This window comes from Berghia stephanieae, chromosome 12, assembly GCF_034508935.2.
Source record: "Berghia stephanieae isolate SIO BIC M18660-M18661 chromosome 12, UCSD_Bste_1.3, whole genome shotgun sequence".
Lineage (NCBI taxonomy): Eukaryota > Metazoa > Mollusca > Gastropoda > Nudibranchia > Aeolidiidae > Berghia > Berghia stephanieae.
In genome coordinates this window covers 31,787,860-31,801,859 of record NC_088371.1, presented here as the reverse complement: position 1 = coordinate 31,801,859, position 14,000 = coordinate 31,787,860, and positions in this window count along the sequence as shown.

The following is a 14,000-nucleotide window of genomic DNA, read 5'->3' as shown; positions in this document are numbered from 1 at the left end:
TAAAATTATCTGGTTAGGAGAGGGTTAAACTTTGGATTTTGGTTACACCATCATTATACAATCTACAGTGCTTTGTTCACACGACATCCGATGTCCTACAAACCAGGCCTGCAGCGTTTTCTGATGTGGTCTGAAAAAGGAAAAAAATATAAAGAAACAGATTTTCAAGATTTTGGCCAGAAAACTCGTCCTTCAACAAATATGGATCGATTAAAATAACCTTATCCATCACATCGTCAAGAACTCTCAAACCCGAGACTTCAAGTGAGTCTGCAACGAATTCCCAGATTGGAGAATTTTTTTTCACAAGATGAGGGTTACTTTAATTGATCAATATTTGAAGAACTGGTCAACTTTGTGTGCGGCTATGTGGTCAATTGGTATGACGGCGATCCTTGAGTCCTTGGAAAAGGACTTTACTCACATTACATTTTCTCACCGTTCACATAATATGTAAAATGAGTACCTGGATGTTAACAGCGTTGTCTCTGTTGGAAATAAAATTAATATCGCCTTACAGGCGTCATGTCTGGTTCTATATTATACGTGTTGCTATTGGTCATGGGCCCTTTGTAAACCGATTTGAGCACGGATATTGCACCATATAAAAGATCAAGTTATTTTTTTATTTGTTTTGTTTCTGGTCAATTTTTTAAAATGTAGTTTTATTTCACTGTAAGGCTGTGTTGTCACTCCCGCATAGCTTTCTAGTTTGCCATGCACTGAAAAAATTAGCTTTTATGAAACGTAATATCCACTAAACGTACTCAAAGCGTTTTACAAAGGGTCCCCTGACCAACAGCAACACGTAACATAAAGAACGAGAACTAACGCCTGTTAGACGATATTACACTTGCTTTTTTCCCGACAGAGACAACGCTGTTAACGGCCAGGTACTCATTTTACACCTGACTACGGAGAGAGAATGTGATGTAAAGAGTCTTTTCCAAGGACTCAATGATGCGCCGGGCGAGGCTCGAACCCAGTATCTTCCGATCCCAAAGCGAGTGTCACACCACTAGACCAAATATCCCCACAACCCCTAGGCAAACAGAGACACTATACTACTAATACTACCACAAAACATCCCCCGGTCTTGTTGTTATTCAAATTATTTAATTAAAATGCGTAAGATCCTTACATCATGTTAGTAAACACTATACAAAATCATAGATGTCGCTGCACCCAAAGCATCATCACCTTTCCCCACGCCTGTGTCTTATCAATTCTAAATCGAAATATTCTAATAATATGTGTAACAACCTTTGACCATGGTAGTTGACGGTGTGTCACATGGGAACTGTCAACATGCTAACACCAGGGTGTGAATCAAATAATAGATTGGCCATTCCTTTATGCACAAAGGTTGCATCACAGATTACACAGTAATAGTAATTTGTGGGTTGTGTCACTTGGGACCGACGTGCATTGACACTAAGTTAAGAACCTTGCAGCCCAGAGGTTATGCTATAGATAGTTCGAATTTGACGTCACTCAGGTCTTTGTTATTGTTTTTAGCCATCCGCTTTCATGAGTAATCACTGAACTGTATTAACCAGACTAAAAACGTTCATGGTTACACATAGTTTTGTGTGTTGGTCCGTTATACTTCCGGATGGCAATGTTATGAGCTTCTTAGCCAAGCGCATACTAGCTATACAATTCCCGTACAGAGAGAACGTCAAAATAGCGTTGCGCATGCGTCTCTCTCTTATCAACTGAGGAAATCTATTGTTTTTGTAAATGAGATATCACTTTATTTGAGAAATCACTTTTCATATTGTTATTATATTCATTAACCAATAAAATTATTTTTGATGAAAAGTGCCCAGTGATCTGTTGCAAAGAATGAAAAATAATAAGGAATGCACCCGTTATTAAGATTACCCACCGTGGAGTCGAAAACACTGTCTTCACGGTTCGGTAACTCAGGCAAAAAGATCGCTGAGACACCCTTTAACTGGCCGTTAACAGCGTTGTCTCTGTCCGAAAAAAATTGTAATATAGCCTAACAGGCGTCATGTCACTCCTAGATGTTAAGTGTTGATGTTTTTGTCATGGACCCTTTGTAAAGCGCTATGTGCGGCTATGTGGTCTAGTGGTATGACACTCGCTTTCGGATCGGAAGGTCCTGGGTTCGAGCCTCGCGCTCGGCGCATAGTTAAGTCCTTGGAAAAGGCTCTTTACTCACATTCTCTCACCGTACTCAGGTGTAAAATGGAGTACCTGGCCGTTAACAGCGTTGTCTTTGTCCGAAAAATTGTATTATCGCCTAACAGGCGTCATGTCCCGTCCTACATGTTAAATGTTGCTGTTGACCAGGGACCCCTTGTAAAGCACTTTGAGTACATTTAGTGGATATTGAGCTATATAAAGCTCAATTTTTAAAATAATAAATTTTAAATTAACTCTCTCCTTACCAGCCATCTTCCGAATTTTCTCCAAAACTCCACACCTAACTAGATAACACAAAAATATATTTTTTATCACTCAAACACAATAGCAGTTAAGTTCTTTAGCAAAACATGTTCTACGTGACACTGTTCATTTTCTTTAACTTTTAAGATGTACAAGAGACATTTGAATAAGAACAATGTTGTTTGTATCGTAACGAATGTGACGATTTTCCTATGGTTGGTATGGAGAGGTTTAATGGAAATTCGTTTATTAATATATAAAGTGTTGATATTGGTTCTTGGTCGTATATTTTTACATTCTTGTGCATTTGCATATATTATATATGTATACATTGTCGCCATATATTCCCAATTTGTGTTTATACGTTTTCATGCATGCCACGTCTGTAAACGAATTTCCATTTTTTTTGGATGAATAAAGTATATTATTGTTATATTATTATTATTATTATTATTATTATTATTATATTATTATTATTATATTATTATTATTATTATTATTATTATTATTATTATTATTATTATTATTATTGTTAATGACTTAGAGATGCTCACGAACTTTTGAAAATGGAGCAACATTTGGTAAATCCGTGAATCTTTTGTAATCGTACGACTCTACCAACTGAGCTATTGGAAACCATAACGACGACGGTTCGAGCCTGAGATTCTGAATCTGAATGTGTAGTTATATATTTTTTAAAACAACAAAAAACTTGAGCTTTAATATAGCGCAATATCAACTAAATGTGCTCAAAGCGCTTTATAAAGGGTCCATGACCAACAGCAACACTTAACATCTAGGAGGGACACGACTTCTGTTAGGCTATATTGCAATCTTTTTCGGACAGAGACAACGCTGTTAACGGCCAGTTACTCATTTATACTTGAGTATGGTGAGAAATTCAAAGAACCATTAAGCGGACCAAACATCACCAAAAGTGAAATTGAACATGCCATGGAACGAATGAGGGATGGTAAAGCAACAGGCCCTGATGAAATATCTGTAGAGGTATTAAAAAGCCTAGGAGATCTAGCAATTGATGAACTTCACATATTATTCAACAATATATACAACACTGAGAAAATTCCAGAAGATCTCTGTAACTCTATTTTCATAGCAATACCAAAGAAGCAGGTGCAGTCAGATGCGAAAATTTTAGAACTATAAGTTTAATAAGCCACATCAACAAAATACTGTTGCGTATAATTATCAACAGGCTAAGGAATAAGATTAACCCCGAAATCGCAGAAGAACAATATGGATTCCAACCTGACAGAGGGACAAGGAACGCAATATACCTCCTCCGTGTTTTAAGTGAAAGAGCTATACAGGTTCAGACCCCACTATACCTCTGTTTTGTCGACTACAAAAAAGCTTTTGATAGAGTACGCCACGAAGAAATACTAAAACAACTGCACTCCATTGGCGCTGATGAGAAAGACCTCAGACTCATGCAAACATTATACTACACCCAGCAGGCATCTATCAAAATCGGAAACTCTACAGGAAATTCCATTCCTATTAAGAAAGGAGTCCGTCAAGGGTGTGTTGCCTCACCAGATCTGTTTAATCTATACCAAGAAACAATCATGAGGCGCATAACTAATATGGAGGGAATAAAAGTAGGAGGTCACAACATAAATAATATAAGATACGCAGACGATACGGTACTCATTGCAACATCAGAAATCCAACTTCAAAAGATTGTTGACAAAGTGGTAGTAGATAGTGAAGCCAAGGGAATGGAAGTGAATATCACCAAAACGGAATGCATGGTAATACAGAAAAAACCCGAAAACAACAACACCTGCAATATAACGATTCACGGCGAGCAACTTACCAACGTAGAAAGTTTTAAATACCTAGGTTCAATGGTGACAACAGATGGAAGATGTAACCGAGACATACGAGCAAGAATAACTCAAGCCAAACAGGCCTTCATGGACCTGGGAAACATTTTGAAAAACAAACAGATGTCGTTCGGGATTAGATTCCGAGTCTTGAAGTGCTACGTGTGGCCAATCTTGTTATACGGATGCGAAAGCTGGACTACAAATGCAGAAACACAAAAGAACATTGAAGCTTTTGAAATGTGGTGCTTGAGAAGGATGCAGAGAATATCGTATACTGCACACAAAACGAACGAAGAAGTGCTAAAACAAACATACCAACAAAGGAAACTAATGCCCTTAATAGCGGATCGACAACTATCCTTTTTCGGACACATAGTAAGGAAAGATAAAAATGAATACCTGGCAAGTTGTGGAAAAATACCTGGTAAACGCGCCCGGGGGAGACAAAGAAAAACACTCATAGACCAACTGAAGGGCTTCACCAACCTAACAATCCAAGAGCTGTTTGAAAAAGCAAGAGACAGGGAGGAATGGAGAGAGATAATTCATGCAGTATCCGAAGCCTGGACCAGGCATGGAACCTAGAAGAAGAAGATGGTGAGAGAATGCGAGTACAGATGCTTTTCCAAGGACTCAACCATGCGCAGACCGAGGCTCGAACCCAGGACCTTCCGATCCGACAACGAGCGTCATACCACAAGACCACATAGCGCAAATAGTATGCAGGGATAATCTACCAACTGAGCTATAGGAAACCATTAGGACGAAGGTTTGAGTCTGATATTCTGTCGTTATATTAATATTTTAAAAGTATAATTTGCTTAATTTTGTCTAGAAATCCACTAATGATTGCCAATACCCGATAGTATAGTATAATTCATATTTTTAAAGTATAATTTGCCTAATTATCTCTAGAAATCCGCTAGTGTATGCCAATATCCGATAGTATAGTAAAATAAAGGGAGTCAAAATGATTTTATAAAATATACAAAACAAAGTAAACGACGTTTCGACCTTTGACCTTCTTCGGGTAGAAAGAAAGGAAAAAGTATCATATATTACATTGGCATTATAGTTTAAATACTATAAATAAAATGTGTGTGCGCACGTGTGTTTGTGTGTGTGTGTGTGTTAGTGCAAGGGAAGGAGAGAGAGGGAGGGAGAGAGAGAGAGAGAGAGAGAAGAGAGAGGGGGAGGGAGGGAGAAAGAGTGAGAGAATGAGAGAGAGAGAGAGAGAGAGAGAGAGAGAGAGAGAGAGAGAGAGAGAGAGAGAGAGAGAAGGACAGAAATAGAGCGACAATGAGATGAATTAATGAGTTGAAATGTGTATACCAATGCCAACACCCAATAGTAATTTACAGAAGCAGATAGTTAAAGTTAAAGTTCATCTTTTCTTATCTTATCTTGCGACTATGTGCTCCAGTTGTATGACGACACTCGCGTTCGGGTCTGCAGGTCTTGGATTCGAGCCCCGCTCTGAACGGTGTCTAGTTGAGCCTTTGGAAAAGGCTCTTTCCTCACATTCTTTCACCGTACTCAGGTGTAAAATGAGTACATGTCCGTTAAGATGTATAGTAAAATAAAGGGAGTAAATATGGCTCTTATAAAAGATATATTACAAAGTAACCGAAGTTTTGACCTCTGACCTTCTTAAGGTAGAAAAGTAAAGGAAATATGTTATATTCATTTCGCATTATTAAAACATTAATGGTAAATATGTTAACATTTCATCTCATTACTTCACCTCATTGTCGCTCTATTTCTCTCTCTCTCTCTCTCTCTCTCTCCTCTCTCTCTCTCTCTCCTCTCCTCTCTCTCCTCTCTCTCTCTCTCTCTTTCTCTCATTCCCTTGCACACACACACACACACACACACACACACACACACACATTTTTACTTATATTTTAACTATAATGCCAAAGTAATATAACATATTTCCTTTTCTTGTTTACCTGAAGTAGGCCAAAGGTCGAAACGTCATTTACTTTGTGTTGTATCTTTTTTAGTCATTTTTACTCCCTTTATTTTACTATACATTTTATTGACTCATTTAGGCACCTCTAGATTTTGGCCGTTAAGAGTGTTGTCTTTGGTGGAAACAAATTGTAATATCGCCTAACAGGCGTCATGTCTCATCATACATAAAATTATGTGTTGCTTTTGGCTAAGGACCTCTTGTAACGCGCTTTGAGCACGTTTAGTGTCATTCCAAAAGCCCAAATATCCCAAATGTTAATTGGTCAATGGTTGAAGAACTATTTAGTTTGGTTGTTTTGTTTTGTATTGGTTTGTTTTTTGTTTTCATAATTTTTTGGTCAGAATTTTTAAAAAGTATTTTTTCCAAGCGTTACATAATTGTAGACTTTGCAATTGTGCGGCTATGTGGTCTTGTGGTATGATACTCGCATTCGGATTGAAAGGTCCCGGGTTCGAGCCTAGCTCGACGGATAGTAGAGTCCTTTGAAAAGACTCTTTCCACATTCTCAGGTGTAAAATGAGTAATTGGACGTCAAAAGCGTTGTCTCTGTCGGAAAAATTGTAATCTCACCTAACAGACGTCATGTCTCGTTGTACATGTTTCATGTTGCTGTTGGTCAGGGACCTTTTGTAAAGCGCTTTGAGCAAATTTAGTGGATATTGCTCTATATTAAAAGTCTCTATGAAAACTCTAGTAATTATTTTCATGTCTATGAATAATTGCTTTTCTATCGAACCAAATTTCTTAGGGCTATAATATGTCTTTTTCTACCCGAATTAATGAGACTTCAAAATCTGACCACACAAATTAGATAACAGCGACGAAGCAGTCAGAATTTGACACCGGGCGATAGCATGTGACACAATTTATTGCTTATACGATCATCATCATCATCATCATCGTCATATCGTTTCACACCTGTGCTGGATCCATTTCATAGACATACCCTTACAGAGAGAACGTCAACATAGCATTGCACATGCGTCTCTCTTATCAACTGAGGATATCTATCGTTTGGTGAATGAGATATGACCTAGGACTTCATAATATTCTCTATAGATGTCACTGGATATAACTAATAATTATATTTGAGAACTCGTTTAATAAATGTTATTATAGACATACTTTTAGGAAATAAAAATAGAACCAATAAACTTATTTTGATGAAAAGTTCACAGTGATGCACCAGGTATTGGGAGTAAAAGTTAGCAGAAGGCTATCCCAGAGCGACTCGTCATTAACCTATAGTCAGTAAGGCCAATGGGAGCAATTCAATTAATGAAAAAAAAAAGAGCCAAAATAAACCCACTCACTTCGACGACTTATTCCCCTTGGCCTGAGTAATTTAGATTCTCTTCAGTTCAGTCTGGGGGGGGGGGGGGGGGGGGGAGGTACCAATAGCTCAGATGGTAGAGCACTCGTTTCACATGCAAAGGAACTGAGATCGATCCCGGATGCAGTCGAGATTTTCTTCTGTACTCTAATTCCCCTATCTAACCAGCAGGTAGCTGGATCTGTTTGATCTGGCGGAAAGAGCTTTCGTTAGATTAGCGTCCTATTACAAACGGTAGCAAGCAATTTCGATTGTCCGTTTCACGCTCAAGAGAATTTTGTAATTCTACGAATGTTTCGAAATACATGTAGTGAGCCGGTCTGTTAAAATAGACAGAAATGCATAGAAAATCTAAAAACTCAGACAATATCTCTAAGCCTAAGACGGGACATAACGCCTTTTAGGCGATATTACAGTTTTTTTTTCGGACAGAGACAACGCTGTTTCCGGCCAGGTACTCATTTTACACTTGAGCATGCTGAGAGAATGTGAGTAAAGAGCCTTTTCCAAGAACTTACTGGAAATATAAGTTGATGTCATGCTTCTTACTTTTAAGGATTTTTAATGTGTTGTTGAATCTTTGTGTGAGTAAATTGTTGATCTTTAAAGTTAACTGGAGAGCGACTACAATTTTTATCTCCTAAAAATTTCGAATTTTTAGGTTTTCAAGGAGGCAAGTATGATACTAATTAATTAATTTGTTTATAAGTTCTTTTTTTCGGCGCTTGCAACCCATTTAAAAATTGAGCTTTTATATAGATCTATGTCGACTTAATGTGCTCAAAGCGCTTTACAAGGGGGCCCTGGCCAGCAGCAACTCTAAACATGTAGGACATAACATGACGCCGATATTACAATATTTTTTCGGACAGGGACAACGCTGTTAACGGTCGGGTATTCACTTTACACCCGAGTACGGTGAGAGAATGTGAGTAAAGAGTCTTTTCCAAGGACTCAACTATGCGCCGAGCGAGTCTCGAACTCAGGACCTTCCGATCCGAAAGCGAGTCTCATACCACTAGACCACATAAAATAAATAAAAAAATAAAATTCCCTTTATTTATCCTCAAGGGGAAATTTGTCTTTAGGGTCTATTCCAAGGGGAGACTGGAATAACCCAGGCGTCAGCCGCAGAGCAGCGCCGCAAAGTGAGCTAGGGCGATGTGTCTTGCTCAAGGCCACACAACGCAGCGGCGGGTGATTGAACTCGGTACCTTTCTGGTAGGAAGCAAAGACCGTACCACTGAGCCACGCTGTCCCTCTTGTAGCACTTAGCTTGAGATCACATAAACATTTCATCTAGACATCAGTACAAGATCCGACTAACTGGAATACACTTAAATGTTTATAAGATAGTATGTTCATAACAATAAAAAAATAATAAAAGAATTATCAATACATAACAGAGGGGTGATTTACAAGGAAAAAATATCACCTCCCAAAATTAAAACTATACATTTGACTGTTTCACTCTCAGTCTCAGTCAATGACTCCACCTATGGCCAGGACAAAAGTATGTCATTCATTTCTAAGACAAAGACAGAAAGCAACCCAGAAACAGATTATATAGATAGTTCGATGTTGACGTCCCTCAGGTCTTTTTTTTTTTTGTTGTTTTTAGTTTTTGTCATCCGCGTTTATGAGTAATTCTCACTAAACTGTATTAACCTGACTATAAACGTTCATGGTTACACACAATATTGTGTGTTGGTCCGTTTTACTTCCGGATGGCAATGTTGTGAGCTTCTTAGCCTGTCCCTCCAGGAAATCGCGGCACTTGCGGCCGCAACGCGGCCGCAACGCGGCCGCGATTTTTCGCAATTTTGACAATTGCCGCAATTTTTTGCAATTTTCCATGTTCTGGAGTCACATATAATCATATAATGCTAAACATAGGAAAATACTACTGCCATCGTCACCCAAAACTATTAAAGATGCTATTTAATAATAGTTTTATTGCTAACATCAATCTATTATATATTTTTATTTATTTATTTTTTTAAATTATATAGATTCATGTAACTCGGAAACTGTATTATTATGATGTATAGATGTACTTGGAAATATAATAATAATAATAATAAATAAATAATAATAATAATAATAATAATAATAATAATAATAATAATAATAATAATAATAATAATAATAATAATAATAATAATATTTTAAAAAAATTATGAGCTTTTCTACCACATAAATGTTAGGAATCCATGCATTTGTGTAAAAGTGTTTGTTTTTTTTTTTTTTTCAAAATCATCCCTTGTATATACCTGGCATATTATTTCTTTTCTGAGTATGCAATGTCAATATCAATGTAATTTAATGTAATTTATGGATACAATACTGTATAATACATACCTACCAAAATTGATGGACTGTGCTTGTCATAGAATTAAAGCAAGAATAAATTATTGAAAACAATGTCTTAAATTTGCAATTTTTCCTTGCAATTTTTGCATTTTTTGCATGCAATTTTTGGAATTTTGGGTGCAATTTTTTTGGTTTTCATTTGCAATTTTCCGCGGGGACAGCTTAGCCAAGCGCATACTATCTAGATATAGGCGGATAGAAGACACAGCAAGTGATCTCTTGCCCGACTATTTTTTTTTAAAAAAGAGCTTTAAAAGAGCTTTTATATAGCGCAATATCCGTCATTACGGGGGAAGTGACGTTACGACTGTTGAAGCATATTGCTCCTTTATTCCGTGTTTAGCAGTTGATGATTTTATTTGAAGCTGTCACGAACGAACACCATTGGGCTCCTTGAGCTCTTTGTTATCGTTTTTAGATAACCATGTGGTGATTAGTTCTCACTATACTATATCAATCAGACTATAAATGGGAGCGATCTATATTCATGTTTTCGTCCACCCTAGTCATCGAACACATAATACACTTCAACAGTCGTAACGTCACTTCCCTCGTAATGACGCATGGTAACAGTAACTGGCTCTAAATCTAAACTATCGGAACAATATGAAATATATCTCCAACGAGCATAAAAACGTATCCAGTGGGGAAAAAACACATTATAAATCTGATCATGTTTAGACTTTTAAACATTCTGATCACAAGACATATGAAAAGTTCTAGCCAGCACGAAGAATAAAAAGTACGGATTTTCTTTGATTATAACCACGATGGCTGCCATTGCTGGGCGACGTGACATCAGACTATTGAATCCAATTTGTTGCTGTAAAACAATTGGACAATTCTAAATTATGTAATCACGCTGCTGTGTTTATGAAAGTTGTTCCCATACCCATGAGTCAATCTGAACAAAATGATCAATTGTCACGTTGGATATTTCCCAAACTGTGAACACTTTTCACTATATTGGTCATTTTGAGTACACTTTGCAACAGTTGCAATGTAACCAATGGGAAGATAATATAGTAATGTAATATTATAAACGGTCAATGTGTCACGCAGTTTTTTTTTGTTTTTTTTTTTTTTTTTCTTGTCTGTTTGTTACATAACGAAACCCCCGAGTGAGGTGTCACATAACTTTTTCCAGGACTCGGCAATGAGCCGCTCAGAACGGGGACCCGAACCCAGAACCTTCCGATCCGAGGGCGTGTCCTACCACTAGACCACAGAGTCGTTTCGTCAATTTTCCTCCATTCAGCAAATACTGATGTTGCTCTAAAATAATACAGCTGTACATGAGGATTTATATAGCGCGATATTTATTACACGCGCTCAAAGCACGTAACAAGGGGTCCTAAAATGGAGAGAAAGATAAAGGAGGTAACAACACAAAACGCCTTTACCAAGTAACCACGATTAGATCGTCAAAAGGGTAAAGGGTCTCTAGCAAACAGCATATGGAAGGCGGGATATGACGCCTTTTTGTTTTTTTTCCCGACAGAGACAACGCTGTTAACAGTCAGGCACCAGTTTACACCTGATTATTGTGACAAATTGTGAGTCCTGAGTCTTTTCCAAGGACTATGCAACTATTTGCCTCTCATTCTCATACAGGGACTCGAACTCAGGACCTTCCGATCAGACGACGAAATTCATGCCACAAGACCACATAGCTGCTTTAGCAGAAATGATGCCGTCCTACATGAACATGGTAAACATGCAAAAAAGTGGAACAGAAAAGTTAGGCCTTCAGATTTCAACCCAGTTTCTATAGCGTGAAATAAAATAGCAACTGCTTGCTAGCTATAGATAAGCAGTCCTTCGGAGCCATTGGGCGCATGGAGCCGGAGTCTCTCCCGGTCTCTATAGCGCGAAACGGACAACAGCAATTGCGCTAGTCTATCGCAAAGTAAGTTCCGCCAAATCTTACAGACCCATTCACTGCTGGGTGGACAGGGGGTCGGGGAAAGAAATCTCGATTGCACCAGGGATCGATCTCGGTCCCTTTGCGTGTGAAGCGAGTGCACTGCCAATTGAGCTATCGGGATCCACACCCCTTAGATAGGACTCTAGTATATAAAAAAGTCAGGTCCACGGATCAATCTATATTCCTTAGTTTGTGAAGCGAGTGCTCTACCAACTAAGCTATCGGTACCCCAAATTAAGTAAGTAACTAAGGAAGAAAATGAAGTCAGTAGTGATTGAGAAAATTGGGAAAATTAGACGACAGAGAAAATTGATAGATAGATAATAGAAAGACAGATAGATAATAGATAGGTAGATAGATAGCGCCCCCCCCCCCCCCCACACCCCCAGCAAGGGTATCCGACCAGGGCCAGGACAAAATCTCATTCCAAGACAAAAACAGAAAGCATGTTGGAAAACAGATATAAAGGGATAGAGGACACATCAAGCACCTCCTTGCCCACAATGGGAGGTCGAGAGAGAGAGAGAGAGAGAGAGAGAGAGAGAGAGAGGGAGAGGGAGAGAGAGAGAGAGAAAGAGAGAGAGAGGGAGAGAGAGAGAGAGATTATAATGATCTCAAATATGGCACACGAAAACAAAAAAATATCACACGGCATAAATATTATATTGTCATTCTTTTATTCACTCGACATGAAAACCTAGTAAACAAACAGACATGCCAACTTGAACGTAGATTCGTAGTTTTTAGGAGAATAATAGTTGATGGGTTTGCCAAATCAAGGGTCAAAAATTTACTAAACGTTTACACAAACACATTGAATGTCCGTTGTATGAACATTGGACACCAGTAGAAAAGGTAATGTAATTACTTAATCAATAAATGATATGACATTATAGTTAAAGATAACAATAGGTCAGGAGTGATTTTTCTAAAATTAAAATACTTGTATATTGGTTCTTGTCTATACGGTTCATATCCTACAAGGCTGAACTTTTGGCTTCCAGTCACCAGAGTGACTGGAAATTTCACGGGTTTTTATCTAACACACCGAATTCCGTAAATGAGCGGAAAAACAGCAACCCTGCAGTTGGTTTTGCTAACGTTACAGATCAACAATTTACTCACACAATGATTAATTAATAATTCAAAATCCTTAAAATCCTGCGCTATAGCATCAACTTTCGTTTTCAATAAGTATTATTCTGAAATTGGATCAAAAATTTCGTAAGGCATGTCTGTTAACATAAAAACAAACAGCAATAGTGTGGCGACCTATTACATACTAAATAAGTGATAAAAATAAAAAGAATGACATTTAATGAAAGAAAAAGGGTGAAACCAATGTGTACATATTTGCAGGACTGATAACCCAAATTGGTTTGGACTCACTTTTCGTATTGGAATAAAATGCCCTCAAACCAACTCAAAATATTATCCATTGAAACACTGTTGCTTTTGGTTATCAGAACTGAAAATGTGTTCACGTTGGGTGAAACTGATTTAAATTTATTTTAAATTAACATAAGAATACTTCCAGTCATATTATTATAATGTGACGTAGGTCATACTTATGGTTACAACAAACTAAAACGTTTCATGACAAACCCCCTCTATTTAGAACATGTGAGTCTCTCCATTTTTAACGGTTCTCTCTTGGACTCCACAAACAAGAGAGTTGCGATGTTAGCCTTGGTAAATTTATAAATACCCTGACACGACTGTAAAAATGACGTCACAAATACAAGTAGACGATCACCAAAAGAAAGTATCTAGTGAGTTGTTTCTTGAGTAGAGCCTCAAACCCATCGACAGCGATAGGAAACAAGGGACGTAAGCTGGGAACAAATGCCATAATCCAAACAGAGCTGCCAACTTGAAGTTTCAAAGTTTCCAAGGGAAAGTAAGACGAAAAATTTTGTTCTCAGCATCGTTAAAAAATACTGATTATAAAGTCTAAGGAGCTAAATTTTCCTTTTCAATAAAATATATTTAATCAATGCAGCTCTGTATCTGGAGCCAAAAATTCGTAGTACCAGGCATGTCCGCTCAATACACCCATCACCACGAAGAGATGGCCAGAAGGCCTAAACTTCAATAAAAGAAAGCAGAATCAGTATG